This window comes from Cannabis sativa, chromosome 5 (assembly GCF_029168945.1).
Source record: "Cannabis sativa cultivar Pink pepper isolate KNU-18-1 chromosome 5, ASM2916894v1, whole genome shotgun sequence".
Taxonomy (NCBI): Eukaryota; Viridiplantae; Streptophyta; class Magnoliopsida; order Rosales; family Cannabaceae; genus Cannabis; species Cannabis sativa.
Window position 1 is genome coordinate 16,183,228 of NC_083605.1, and position 12,944 is coordinate 16,196,171.

Consider the following 12,944-nt stretch of genomic DNA (forward strand, 5'->3'; position numbering starts at 1 on the left):
TATGTTATTATTCACTTCGTCCACCTTCTTTAGTATATTCTATTCATGCACTTGCAAATGAGTAGCACAAATCTACAAGAGAAAACAAACAGAAGACAGCAAAGCTCAATTAATTATCAGAAAAGATTGGTCTTCCAAATTGCAAATATTGTCTGTATCAGTGTGGCAAAAACCTTTAAGAAGTCTCCATCAGCTATGGTCAGGTTTGGTAAGAAGAAAGGTTATATGGCACCTACCACCACTACAGTGCATATTCAAAAGACTTTCCCATGTACAAGTTTTTATTAAGAAATATATTTATATCTATAATATATATACACTGATTTGCTACATGAGCGCAATCATATATTTATTACACTAGCCAATCATCTCAAGACTTATTCTTCCACAGAGCCTAAACACGAACTTTTCTCTTTTAGTTTATGAATGTTTAGATTATATCTTGTCCCCATCTACATATTTTATTCAATGTCATTTTCTTTAGAGAGGGAAAAACAAATACAATCATCTTCCACAAAGAGCAAACTATTAAAAAGCAATGGTTCGTTGTCTGGAAAAAAGAAATGTATAGATTCTTGACCAAAAATTAATTCCTTCAAGTTGTGGCGTGAAGATTCTGCGAAAAACAAATCTAATTAGTTTATTAAATCAGTTTCCCTTTTCTGATTTTATTATTATACAAATAGTATGCATCATAATAAATAAATAAAATAAGCCTCCGAAAACAGAAAATTAAGAAAACAAAGTTTACCATTCCCCTCTATTAACACTGGACCCTGGTGCCTTTCTTATGCCTTTCTCTTTCATTAGCCTCCTCAGCTTTGTTACATCACTCCATTTTTTATTAGTAGCATATATATTTGATAGGAGCACATACACCCCACGATCTTTAGACTCGAACTCTAGGAGGCCATCTAATATTTCACGAGAAAGTTCAAAATTTCCAATGGTCTTGCAGGCACTAAGAAGAGCTCCCCATATTCATATATCAGGCTCAATTGGCATAGACTTTATCAATCGTTGAGCCTCATTCAAGACTCCAGCCCTACACAGAAATTCAACCATGCAAACATTATAGGGTTCTCTCATCATCTGATGAAAGTACGTACGTCCTTCATCAACCAAGACAGAATGAGCGGAAGCTGTTAGAATTGCTAGAAAGGTCACCTCACTCGGTCTGATGTTCAACCTTGTCATCTGTTTGAACTGTCCTATTGCCTCCTGTCCCTGCCCATTCATTGCCAAACCAATCAACAAGGCATTAATTCCATGTAACGATATTCCTACTAGGCATTTCATTGAAAGTCTGCAATGCCATCTTTATACAGCCACATTTTGCATACATATCAATCATAGCAGTCCCTATTTGAATATCCCGTTTTATGCCACTACGATCAATCTACTCGTGGACCCATGTAACACCCTAACTATGTTAGGCGTATTACGTGATTTTTAAACGTACTGTGCAGCTCGTTGCTAATCAACGAGGTTTATGGAAAAACGTGATTAATTAAAATTTTGCTTTTTCATTAAACTTATAAACCATTTTATAAAAGTCTCGGGATCCCGATTTATAAAAATGTTTACAAAAGTTTCACTGTTGAACTATTACATCAAAATAAAAGTCGTCTAACGACAGTTACAAAAATCCCAGCCTTGCTGTCCCGAGGATCGTACGCTCCAGGCCTAACCGCCCCGACATGTACAATCTCATAAGCTCGCTCACGGTCCATCAGCAACTGCCTTGCCTTTACCTACACATGAACATAAACTGTGAGTCGACAGACTCAGTAAGAAAAGCATAATAATACTCATACATGATACTAACTGCCGTGTCCAACACGATACTGAGTCCCGCTACTGCCATGTCCAACATGGTACTGAGCCACTACTGCCATGTCCAACATGGTACTGAGTTCTGAACGTTCATAGGGACGGTACTATTGACACGTAACAACCTGATCGGTCGAACCGGTCATACTCCGGCTGCTGGTCATACTCCACTGTACCGACGTGTTACTATATCCTCCCGATCGGTCGAACCGGTCATACTCCATTCTTGGTCATACTCCGGCTGTACCGACGGGATACGTCAATAGCACGGAACCACCAACCGTTGTCGGCTGATCGGTCAAACCGGTCATACTCCGATTCTTGGTTATACTCCAAACTCGTACCGACGTGACGGGGTTGGATGGTTCGAAGCCAACATACAACTAATGTAATCTAACGAGGCTTCCTACATGCTCGCTAAACATGTAATCTACATATGCATACCGTTATACTAATCTTACACGGATTCCGATTTCAGGTGTGCCGTCAACCCGACCGGAACCGAAGCGAGCGGATTACATCGGCTCCTAAACCATAAAAATCACAACGCTATAAGTGACACGCTAAATCACTTCCCGGGGACTAAAACTCGAAACTAAAAGTTTCCCTATCGATAAAAAGCATGGCAATACCCCTAAAAACCCAAAAACGAGGAAAACTAGGGTTCGAAAAATCCCCATCCGAAGACCGTTGCCCAACCGAATTCCGGTTCGAAATTCGGGACCCCCATCCGAATTCCGGATGCTCAACCGAATCGGTTCCTCGCAAAGAACTTCAAAAATTCATAACTCGACCAATTCAACCCCAATTGATCCCAAACTTTCCAGACCTGTTCTAAATACCCTAAAGAACAAATCCAAGGCATCAAACCTACCCAGAAACCACAAATACAAAATTTGCCATTGGAGCTCAAGCTTTGAGTTCCAAACTCAAGCTTGAGCAAAACCACCTAAACATGCATTCCACTAGCTTAATTCTACTTAAACTAGCATAATATCACCTCTGCAAACTCATAGAAACAACAGCAACATCACAGAACATAATCACAACATTTTCCTTCCAAAATTCATACTTTTTCACATAAAAACTAAAAGCTTGAACAACCTAACTAACATGCATTCAAACAACTCAATCATCATCAAATAATCATGCTTTGAACCTCAGAAAATAACAACTAAACACAGCCATAAAAACAGCCACAAAAACATGCATGCATCATCATTTTTCACATAATTTTTCAAGAAATTAAAGAAGGAGAGACATGAACCAACCTAGCTTGCAATGGACCTTAAAAGATGATGAAAAACCAGCCAAAATCACAGGAGAAAAATCCCCTCCTTGCTGCTCAAAGCTTGGCCGAAAGAGAGAGAGAGTTGTGTGTGTGAGTTTTTTGAAATTTTCCTTTCTAATTTGACTAAGTGTGAAATGAGAGAAAAGTGAAAGAATAGCCACTTAAACCATTTTATTTCAGCCATTAAAATAAACAATTATCATTTATTTTCCATTTAATAAAACACATAAGACAAAACACTAATGGGGCAAAAAGACCATTTTGCCCCTCCACCATAAAATCACATAAATCATACTAAAGGGGTATTTTTGGGACATTCTAAATTCCCGGCCATTCCCGACATTCCCAATGTCTAAAACCCGTCCCCAAATACTAACATACTAAGTTGTGATTTCTACTGAGCCAAACGCCGAGTTCCAAAATACCGGACACCGGAAATGCGAAATATAAAGACTACTGATGACATAATCATGCATATCTGAATTCCATAAATAACAGTAATAAATTATTTAAATAGCTATAAATAATTCCATGATTAAACATAAACAACTGCTAATTTCCAAATTAACTAAGCGGGCTTTACAACTATCCCCCCCTTAAAAGGATTTCGTCCCCGAAATCTAACCTGAATAACTCTGGATATTGAGCTCGCATATCTGACTCAAGCTCCTGTGTGGCTTCTTCCACCTTACCGTTTCTCCAGAGAACCTTGACCAACGCTATGGTCTTATTCCGAAGGACTTTATCCTTTCTATCCGGGATCCGCACCGGGCCGTTCCTCATAAGACATATCCGACCGAAGTCCGAAGGCTCTCATAACTGAGTATATGAGAGGGGTCTGAAACGTATTTTCTCAACATTGAGACATGAAATACGTTGTGCCTTCTTGATAAAGCTGGAGGCAATGCTAACCGATATGCCACTTGACCTATCTTCTCGAGAATCTCAAAAGGTCCTGTAAACCTAGGGCATAATTTGCCTCTTTTCCCGAAACGTTTAATCCCCTTCATCGGAGATACTCGCAAAAACACATGGTCCCCTACTCGGAACTCAACATCCCTACGTTTCGGATCTGCGTAACTCTTCTGTCTGCTCTGTGAGGCAAGCATTCTAGCTTTTATTTTCTCTATTGCCTCATTGGTCCGCTGAACTGACTCTGGACCTAGGTATTTCCTCTCCCCTGTCTCATCCCAGTGGATAGGGGATCTACACTTTCTACCGTACAACAGTTCATAGGGTGCCATCCCTATCGTACTCTGATAACTGTTGTTGTACGAAAACTCTATTAACGGTAGATATTTGCTCCATGAACCCTCAAAGTCCATAACACAGGCTCTCAACATATCCTCCAATATCTGAATTGTCCTTTCGGACTGACCATCTGTCTGAGGATGAAATGCTGTACTGAATTTCAGCTTCGTACCCATTGCCCGTTGCAAACTTTGCCAAAATTTGGAGGTGAATTTCGGATCCCTGTCCGAAACTATAGACTTCGGTACCCCGTGAAGTCTCACTATTTCCCTGACGTACAGTTCTGCCAACTGATCCACTGAAAATGTTGTTCTGACCGGCAGAAAATGAGCAGATTTCGTAAATCGGTCCACCACTACCCAGATGGAATCATGCAAACCCGTGGTCCTAGGTAACCCGACCACAAAATCCATCGCAATATCCTCCCATTTCCATTCTGGTAGGGTTAGAGGCTGCAACAACCCTGCTGGTCTCTGATGTTCAGCCTTGATCTGCTGACAAGTGAGGCATCTCGATACGAATTCTACCAAATTCTTCTTCATACCGCTCCACCAGAAGTACGGTTTCAAATCTTGGTACATCTTGGTGGTGCCGGGATGCAGAGAATATGGAGTAGAATGAGCCTCCTCAAAGATCTTGTTTCTCAAGTCTACACTGTTCGGGACACAAACCCTGGATTTATACAAAAGCATCCCACTATCAGACACTGAAAAGTCTTTGGCTTGACCAGCCAATACCTCATCTCGGATCTTCACTAACTCCGGATCTGTCGTCTGAGCAACCTTTATTCTTTCTAACAGGTCAGATTGCAGCGTTAAGTTGTGAAGCTGACCTACCACAAACTCAATGCTGGATCTAACCATATCCTCTGCTAGCTGGGGTGAGATCTGAACCATGCTAGCAACTTGCCCGGGACCCTTTCTACTCAGGGCATCAGCCACTACATTGGCTTTTCCGGGATGATAGAGGATCTCGCAATCGTAGTCCTTCACTAATTCTAACCAACGCCTTTGTCTCATGTTCAAATCTTTCTGAGTAAAGAAATACTTGAGACTCTTATGGTCGGTATAGATCTCACACTTCTCCCCATACAGGTAATGCCGCCAAATCTTCAGTGCAAAAACCACTGCAGCTAATTCTAAATCATGAGTCGGGTATCGCTGTTCATAATCCTTTAACTGACGGGAGGCATAAGCGATAACCCGATCGGCTTGCATCAATACGCACCCTAAACCCTGTTTGGATGCGTCACAGTAGACTACGAACTTCTCCTTGTCCGAAGGCAAAGCTAGTACCGGAGCAGTAATCAACCTCTGTTTCAGCTCCTGAAAGCTAGCTTCGCACTTATCTGACCAGATAAATCGCTGATTCTTCTTTGTGAGCTCGGTTAAGGGCATTGAAATTTTGGAGAACCCCTCCACGAACCTACGGTAGTACCCAGCTAATCCCAAGAAGCTTCTGATCTCTGTCACTGTCTTCGGTCTCGGCCAATCCCTGACGGATTCAATCTTCCCGGGATCCACCTTGATCCCGTCTTTACTCACAATGTGCCCTAGGAAGGACACCTGAGACAACCAGAACTCACATTTCTTGAACTTGGCGTAGAGCTTATGTTCTCGAAGTCGTTGCGCACCATCCGAAGATGTAACTCATGCTCCTCTTCGGATTGAGAGTACACGAGGATGTCGTCGATAAACACAATCACACAGATATCGAGGAAATCCTTGAATACTCTATTCATCAGGTCCATGAATGCTGCAGGAGCATTGGTTAGTCCGAATGACATAACCAGAAACTCGTAGTGTCCATACCTAGTGCGGAAAGCCGTCTTTGGAATGTCCTCCTCTCGGATCCTCAACTGATGATAACCCGAACGGAGATCAATCTTAGAAAAGACCGTCTTCCCCTGAAGCTGATCGAACAAGTCATCGATCCTAGGTAATGGATATTTATTCTTCACCGTCAGCTTGTTCAACTCTCTGTAGTCGATGCACATCCTCATAGATCCATCCTTCTTCTTCACGAACAAAACCGGGGCTCCCCAAGGTGACACACTGGGCCGAATGAACCCTATGTCAAGCAACCCTTGGAGCTGAATCTTTAATTCCTTAAGTTCAGCTGGAGCCATCCTATACGGGGCTTTGGAAACCGGATCCACCCCTGGTGCCAAGTCAATCACGAAGTCAATCTCCCGCTGAGGTGGTAACCCTGGAAGTTCTTCGGGAAAAACGTCCAAAAATTCCCGAACCACTCTGATGTCCTCTGGCCGAATGGTGTCTGGCCGAGTGGTATCCACCACTACGGCCAGAAACCCTAAGCACCCACCGTGCAATAATTCTCTCGCTGACATAGCCGAGATCACCGGGATCCGAGATCCCTGAACCGAACCCACAAACACGAACGGTTCTTCACTTTCCGGTTGGAAGACCACCATCTTCCTCTTACAGTCAATGCTCGCCGAATATTTAGATAGGAAATCCATTCCTAAAATAATATCGAATTCGACTAAGCTCATCTCTATCAGATCAGCGCTTAACTCTCTACCATCTATCCTGATCGGCATAGACCTAATCCACCTATTGGAGATAACCAATTCTCCGCCAGGTAACAGGGTTCCAAACCCTGATTCATATCTATCATAGGGTCTACCCAACTTACTAAAGACTCTGGCCGCCACATAAGAGCGTGTAGCCCTAGAATCAAACAGCACTGAATAAAGCGAGTTGTTAATAAAAAGCTGACCTGTAACAACTGATGGGCCGGCATCTGCATCAGCCTGCGTGATAGCGAACACCCTGGCTGGAGTGGGTATCGCTGGAGCTCTCGGTGCCTCTGGCCGGAGCTGGGGACATTCCCTCTTGAAGTGTCCGGGCATGCCACAATGAAAGCATCCCTGACCTTTGCACTCACCCCGATGGTGCCTCTTGCAGCTAGGGCACTCGGGATAGGAGAATCGGGTCTCATTACCACCCGGGACGACTCCTCCGTTCTGGTTCCCCCGGAACCTCTTGTTCTGACTCGAGCCGCCGGAAGCAGTGGGTGCCCTCTTCCTCTGATCAATGGCCGAACCACTACTCCCCCTGCTAAAGCCTGATGCAGGAGGGGTAGGAGCTCCGCCACTAATCGGAGTACTAGCTGACTCTGACATGCACCCCACTGCGCCCTCAGCTCGCAGTGCCTTCTCCACCATCTGAGCATAGGTGGTGCTGTCGTCCGTGGTAATCATCAGGTCATGCCTGATCTTGTGATTCAACCCGTCCAGATACTTCTCCTTCCTGCTGAAGTCGGTCGGCACAATTCCCGAGGCTAACCTCGCCAACCGGTCAAACTGAGTGGTATACTCAGTGACACTCATGTTCTCCCGCTGGGTCAGGTGAACGAACTCTTTCCTCTTGGCGCTTCTGACCGCCTCATTATAGTATTTCGCGTTGAAGAGTTCCTGAAACCTTTCCCAGGTCATGGTGGTGACGTCATGGATCTGAGACACCATGTCCCACCATACCAGGGCGTCCTCCTGGAACTGAAACGTGGCGCACACCACTCTGTCGTTACCGGTGACACCCATGAAATTCAGGATTCGGGTAATCACCGTCAGCCACTGCTCGGCTTTCGATACATCCGGACCTCCCAGAATACCGGAGGTGCTTGTTTCCGAACCGCTCATATAAAGGTTCCAATCGTGGGCCGCCACCACTATCTCGGCTCGGCGGCGGGCGAGGTGCCACCGGTACAACAGCACCGGAACCTGCAGGAGCACCCCTGCGTCTCAACCTCCGAATCTCGAGGTCTTGTTCTTCGATCCCTGGCTTGCATCTCCGCAAACCGTAACTCCCGATTCGGGGCTCCCCGATCGAGGGGGAGCTCGCGCAGCCTGTGGCGGGTTCTCATCACCCCGACCACGAGCCCTGCCTCGGGGACCTCTGCCTCGGCCCCGAGCAGGTGGGGGAAACTGAGCTCCCTGACCTTGATTCGACCCCACTGAGTTGCCCTGACTCCTGGTGGTCCGCCTGGCGTCCATCTGATTAGAACCGCCTGCGAAACCACGAGTTGGCATATCAGGTCGAATTCAAGGAGAGCTTACTAATGCCGCTTAATTTGGAAATTAGAAATGAAACATGCGCCTATTCTACTATCAGGCTACTAACATGCTTCCTAACAGGCTTTTCTTTTTTCATAACTGAATAAAATAAACTACTAAAGCAATAAAGGCTTACTGAACCGTGAACCGAGCTAACTGCTGATGATGATTGTACATGTCGTGACGATCTTCTAAGACAACACAGCGGCTACGATACCAAATTGTAACACCCTAACTATCTTAGGCGTATTACGTGATTTTTAAACGTACTGTGCAGCTCGTTGCTAATCAACGAGGTTTATGGAAAAACGTGATTAATTAAAATTTTGCTTTTTCATTAAACTTATAAACCATTTTATAAAAGTCTCGGGATCCCGATTTATAAAAATGTTTACAAAAGTTTCACTGTTTAACTATTACATCAAAATAAAAGTCGTCTAACGACAGTTACAAAAATCCCAGCCTTGCTGTCCCGAGGATCGTACGCTCCAGGCCTAACCGCCCCGACATGTACAATCTCATAAGCTCGCTTACGGTCCATCAGCAACTGCCTTGCCTTTACCTACACATGAACATAAACTGTGAGTCGACAGACTCAGTAAGAAAAGCATAATAATACTCATACATGATACTAACTGCCGTGTCCAACACGATACTGAGTCCCGCTACTGCCATGTCCAACATGGTACTGAGCCACTACTGCCATGTCCAACATGGTACTGAGTTCTGAACGTTCATAGGGACGGTACTATTGACACGTAACAACCTGATCGGTCGAACCGGTCATAATCCGGCTGCTGGTCATACTCCGGCTGTTGGTCATACTCCAGCCTGTACCGACGTGTTACTATATCCTCCGGACCCCCATCCGGAATTCCGGATGCTCAACCGGAATTCCGGTTCCTCGCAGGCAGCAACTTCAAAAATTCATAACTCGACCAATTCAACCCCAATTGATCCCAAACTTTCCAGACCTGTTCTAAATACCCTAAAGAACAAATCCAAGGCATCAAACCTACCCAGAAACCACAAATACAAAATTTGCCATTGGAGCTCAAGCTTTGAGTTCCAAACTCAAGCTTGAGCAAAACCACCTAAACATGCATTCCACTAGCTTAATTCTACTTAAACTAGCATAATATCACCTCTGCAAACTCATAGAAACAACAGCAACATCACAGAACATAATCACAACATTTTCCTTCCAAAATTCATACTTTTTCACATAAAAACTAAAAGCTTGAACAACCTAACTAACATGCATTCAAACAACTCAATCATCATCAAATAATCATGCTTTGAACCTCAGAAAATAACAACTAAACACAGCCATAAAAACAGCCACAAAAACATGCATGCATCATCATTTTTCACATAATTTTTCAAGAAATTAAAGAAGGAGAGACATGAACCAACCTAGCTTGCAATGGACCTTAAAAGATGATGAAAAACCAGCCAAAATCACAGGAGAAAAATCCCCTCCTTGCTGCTCAAAGCTTGGCCGAAAGAGAGAGAGAGTTGTGTGTGTGAGTTTTTTGAAATTTTCCTTTCTAATTTGACTAAGTGTGAAATGAGAGAAAAGTGAAAGAATAGCCACTTAAACCATTTTATTTCAGCCATTAAAATAAACAATTATCATTTATTTTCCATTTAATAAAACACATAAGACAAAACACTAATGGGGCAAAAAGACCATTTTGCCCCTCCACCATAAAATCACATAAATCATACTAAAGGGGTATTTTTGGGACATTCTAAATTCCCGGCCATTCCCGACATTCCCAATGTCTAAAACCCGTCCCCAAATACTAACATACTAAGTTGTGATTTCTACTGAGCCAAACGCCGAGTTCCAAAATACCGGACACCGGAAATGCGAAATATAAAGACTACTGATGACATAATCATGCATATCTGAATTCCATAAATAACAGTAATAAATTATTTAAATAGCTATAAATAATTCCATGATTAAACATAAACAACTGCTAATTTCCAAATTAACTAAGCGGGCTTTACAACCCATCTCCCATAATCAAGGGCCCCAAGACTGACGCAAGCAGAGAGCACACTCGTAAGTAAAATGTTATCAGGTTCTTTTCCTGATTGCCGCATCTCGCAGAACAATTCTAGTGACCCCTTAGGACGTTCACATTGTACTAATCCACTTATGATGCGTGTCCAGGAAACGACATCCCTTTCTGAAAGCTCATCAAAGGTTTGCTTTCGCTACACATAAAAGCTCACACTTGACATACATATCCATCAAAGCATTGCCTAAAAGCAAAGGAGTGTCTATGGGACGTGTTAGTTCTTTTTTATAAGAATATTTTTATTTTAAGAAAGAAATTTCTATTTAAAGAAATAAAATAAATAATTAATTTTCCGATTAATAAATATTTTATATTCATTGAGTCTAGACAAAATTAATTATATAATATTCTATATCTGGTCAGATTTCTATATTCATTACTCGATTTGATTTCCTGAATTAATTCTCAAAATATTCTAACAATTAATGTGGCGTAGATACTGATGGAGTATCTCACCTATAAATACAGGATCTCGGTCCTCGAGCTTCTCACTTATTCTGATTATTAAGCAAATTCCATCTAAAGAGAGGTTAGAGAGCGAGGAAGCCCGAAGTCCAATATCGAAGCTATCGCAGGGATTGAAGCTCAAAGATCAATGGCTAGAGGTATTTTAATCCTTAATTGTATATATATTATCGATATGGTTATAGTTATTTTCTGCATTTCATATCGTATATATATGTTATATTTCATATACTATATTATAGTCTAACAATTGATATCAGAGCGGTTTAATCTCTGTCTTGATTATATTTGAATTTCATTCATATATATATATACACGTATACGATTGGTTTTCGTTCATATATATTTTTATATATATCGTTCATATATATATATATATGCGTATTCATACATTTGTTTATATTCATATATATTCATTATTTTATATTATTTGTTTACATATATAAATGCTAAATACATACATATACATATATACATTTCATTTATATATATTATATACGGTATACTATATATATTTTTCAGTATGTATATATGTTTATATATGCATTGTATATGTATCAATACATTCATATATTGATATAGATTGTTCTAAGCATGAAAATCCACTTTGAAAAACAAAGACATCTCAAAATTTTCTGGAATATATTTTTCGGACCCGGAAATTTTGGTGATTTTAAAGTCTTTATTTTATGTATTTTCGATGCATGAAATCTATATGAATGTCTTAATTTTTTTCATTTAGATTCATTTGGAATTGATTTGGGCCTTTTTGGTCGTCGAAATTGTCTTTTCCGATCGAGTTTGGGTCGGGTCTGTCGGACCCGTGCTAGAAAAACGGGTAACAATCGACCCAGTTTAGCTGAAGAAGACGACGCAAACGACATGTCGTTTGTGGAAAACAACGTGTCGTTTGTAAGGTTTTTTGTCGTAGTCATTTGTTGCAAACGACATGTCATTTTTCGTCTTCTGAGGTAGCCCTTCAAGAAAGTAAATGACGTGTCGTTTTACCCCTTATGGAAAAACGACGTGTCATTTTTGCATACATATTTAGCCCCTTCGGAATTGATAAAACGACGTGTCGTTTTGCGTTTTGCAAAAAACGACATGTCGTTTACGCAGTGCATTTTTCAAAAAAAAAAAAAGGAAAAAATTCCAAATTTTTTATAAATTTTTATTTATTTAGAATATTAATTATTTTCCTATTTTATGTTAATTTAGTCAATTTTTCATTTTTGTTTAATACATATATTTAGGATAAATTGAAAGTGGAAATTTGTTTAATTTGGTAATTTATTACATGATTTATTTAGGCATGTAATAATTATGCTAATTTGTATAATTGTGCATTTAATTATATATTACCAAATTTATGCAATTTATTGTCTTAATTAATTTTGAAAAATCTGTCATTAATTACATATTAAGGAACTTGCATTTAATTAATTATCATACATTAATTGTATTAATTTGTCTTTATTTGACAAATTTGTGTTTAATGCAATTAATTTAGATTTGTATAATTTAAATGCTATACATAAATTCCTTTTATAGTGCTAGATATATTTAGAAATATTCAAACATTACGATAAGTTGAATATTTTATTTAGCACATTAAGTTTTATAAAACTTCATAAAATTATTTATAAAATATTCATAAAATTTTATAAAATGAATAAAATATGAATAAAACGTAAGCAATTTTGTGGTTTGACATAAGAAAACATGAACCTGGGACAAATGCTCATATCTAGAACGGTTTTTAATGATCTTCGGACGACCGCACTAGGAGCACTAATCTCAGTGATTGTCTATTATGTTAATAACAAAATTACTTTTAGGTAAAGCCAAATACCTAATGTCTAAGTGAAAATATATAATTTTAAATAATTAGGGAGTAGTCACAGCATCTTTAATTATATAAAATTATATATCA

General features: G+C 40.6%; 1 pseudogene; it reads right to left on the bottom strand.

The window, feature by feature from the left end:
- Positions 1-747: 747 nt before the first annotated feature.
- On the bottom strand, positions 748-11,967 carry LOC115717614 (pentatricopeptide repeat-containing protein At4g38010-like; annotated as a pseudogene).
- Positions 11,968-12,944: the final 977 nt, after the last annotated feature.